This window comes from Petaurus breviceps, unplaced genomic scaffold (genome assembly GCF_028583685.1).
Source record: "Petaurus breviceps papuanus isolate PSGF00001 unplaced genomic scaffold, PetGlider_PUasm1.0 90730, whole genome shotgun sequence".
Lineage (NCBI taxonomy): Eukaryota > Metazoa > Chordata > Mammalia > Diprotodontia > Petauridae > Petaurus > Petaurus breviceps.
The window spans coordinates 5,045,049-5,048,388 of NW_027187324.1; positions in this window are offsets into that span (position 1 = coordinate 5,045,049).

The window sequence follows — 3,340 nt, forward strand, 5'->3', positions numbered from 1 at the left end:
CGGGTGCCGTCCATTGAGCCACCTAGCTACCTCTGGCATGAAATATATTAGTATGGCATTTAAGACTCTCCACAATCTGCATTCAACCTACATTTCTCATTTTGTTTTGTTTTGCTTTGTTTTTCCAGACAGTTTTCCTATTTACACTCTCTAAATTCTAGTCAAGTTGTAAACTGTTCCCATATTTTGTCCTCCACTCTTCTAACTGAATTCAATCAGTAAAACCTTATTAACTGTAAAATATAGGCATGGAACTATGCTCCAACCTTTGTGCATTCATGTTGGTTTTCCCACATCACTAGTACACATACCTCCTTCATTTCTCATACTCTTGAAAGCCTTACCTTCCTTAAGAGCCCATGTCAGGTACAAATTCATGCATGAAACCTTCACTAAAATCCAAATCAAAATGATCTTTAGCATAGTCTCAGTATATCTCACCTTTTCTTATTTTTATCTTCAACAAGATTTATTTGTGTATTGATTATATCCATTCCATTAGGCTTTAAACTCCTGAAGATAGGAACTATAATTTCTAAGTTCTGTACCCCCAATATCTACTATATCTATTTGTCTATAATTAGCACTTCAATTTTCACTGAATGAAGTTGCTTTGAGGCAAAAAAGAATTTTATAAGCTCAAATAGCATTGATGCCATTGAAATCTAGAATCACATATTATGGGTTCACTTCATTCAAGTTTAGAGAGGGATAAGTTTGTGGTGCTGGCCCTCAGTCATTATCATCTTACAGGTATGTTAATTATGGACCAAAAACCCTCAACAAACTATTGAATTAGAACAGAAAAATAATTATTGGGAAAATACAGAATAAAATCATTCATAGCCCTTCTGCAAAAGCAGGTACAATTTTATAGAGCTAGAAAAATAATAACAAAATTGACCTGGAAGAACAAAAGGTCCAGAATATCAAGGCAATTAATGAAAATAAATCTTAAGAAAGGTGGCCTAGCCAGACCAGATCTTAAATTATATTATAAAGCAGCAATCATCAAAACTACTTGGTACTGTGTACGAAATAGAGTGGTGGATCAGTGGAAGAGGTAAGGTACATAAGACACAGTAGTCAATGAGTATAGTAATCAACTGTTTGATATACCCAAAGAATCTAGCTTCTTGGAAAAGAACTCACAATTTGACAAAAACTGCTGGGAAAACTGGAAAATAGTATGGCAGAAACTGGGTATAGATCAGCATCTTATACCATATACAAAAATAAAGTCTAAATGGGTTCATTATTCAGATATAAAGGCTGATACTATAAACAAATTAGGAGAACAAGGAATAGTTTACCTGTCAGATTTATGGAGAATGGAAGAATTTATGACTAAACAAAAGATAGAGAAGATTATGAAATGCAAAATCAATAATTTTGACTACATTAAATTGAAGTTTTTGTATAAACAAAGTCAATGCAACCAAGATTAGGAGGAAAGATGAAAATTGAGAAAGAGTTGTTACAACCAGTGTCTCTGGTAAAGGTCTCATTTCTAAAATATATAGAGAACTGAATCTATAATTCTATACTGTATAATATATAAGAATAAATGTCATTCCCCAATTGATATATGGTCAAAGGATATGAACAGACAGTTTTCAGAGGAAGAAATTAAAGTTATCTATAGTCATAAAAATGCTCTAAATCACTATTGACTAGAGAAATGCAAATTAGGACAACTCTGAGGTACCACATCACACCTATCAGATTGGCTACCATGGCAAAACAGGAAAACTTTGAATGCTGGAGAAGATATGGGGAAAATTGGAACACTAATGCATTGTTTGTGGAGTTGTGAACTGATCCAACCATTTTTGATAGCAATTTGGAACTATGCCCAAAGGGCTATAAAATGCACATACCCTTTGATCCAGCAATACCACTTCTAGGGCTATAACCCAAAGAGATCATACAAATGGGTAAAGAACACACATGCACAGAAATATTTATAGCAGCTCTTTTTGTGGTGGCCAAGAACTGGAAATTGAGGGGATGTTCATCAAATGGGGAATGACTGAACAAGTTGTGGTATATGAATATAATGGAATATTACTGTGCTTCAAGAAAAGATGAACAGCCATACATCAGAAAAATGTGGAAAGACTCATATGAATTGATGCTGAGTGAAGTGAGCAAATCCAGAACAACACTGTACACAGTAAAAGCCACATTGTGTGGTAACTATCTTTGATAGATTTTGCTCTTCTCAGCAATACAAGTTTCTAAGACAACTCCAAAAGGCTTGTTATGGAAAATGCTATCCACATCTACAGAAAGAATTATGGAATCTGAATGAAGATCAAAGCATACTATTTGCTCTCTCTCTTTTGTTTTGTTTCTTCTTTTTTGTGCTTCCTCCCAAATGTTCTAATTCTTCTGTACAACATGACTAATGTGAAAATACTTTTAATAAAACTGTATATGTAGAGCCTACACTGGATTGCATACTATCTTGGGGAGGGAGGAGGAGAGGGAGGCATAGAAAATTTTAAATTTATAGAAGTGGATGTTGCAAACTAATAACAATTAAATGAATTTGTATAAAACAAACAAAAAGCAGGTACAATCTCCTGAAAATTTCTGTACCAGTAGGGAGGAGAATAAACCTCCCCAAGAAACTCCTACCCTGCGGATAAAGGGTCTAGCTTCCAGGTTTCAGCTTACTGTCTATCCAGAATCATGGCTTGGAAAAACCTTTTCTCTCTGAGTTTACACAGCTCTATGACCAAGCAACTGTGTATGACTTATGACTATCTTGATTTGGCCTGGTCCAGTGTCTTATCAGTGTTATGAAATTTTCTTGCCATTTATGTTCTATCCTAACTCCACAGTGCTTATTCAATAAGGGTCCACTCTTCTCTCAATTTATTCTGACACCAAAATATCTGTTCCCTTGAACATGAAACTATTCTTGAAATATAGCTACTTAGCTTCAGTCCTGTTGGAGCTGCCTCAAGGATGCTGTCACAGTGGCTTAGGCTCCTTATTCTAAAGATCTGTCATTCCCATTATTTTAGGGACATGTCATTACTGTCATAAGAGGCATCTACCTGGGGTACATGTCTCAGGGCTAGTCAACTCATTTCACATTTTCAGCTTTATATTTACTCAGTTGTATAGCTACACCTAATCTTACATGAAAAAACCACTCAGGAAATGATGAGAGCACTTAAATTCCTTTCTCCTTTTCCCTGACTCACAGTGCAAGAATTGAACCTGTCCTGATATATCTGGTGAGTCTTTCTGAGAATGGGGATAAATTTGACTATACCTTGTGTATCAGCAATGCCATATTCACAATGCCTATAGAGATTACAAATAT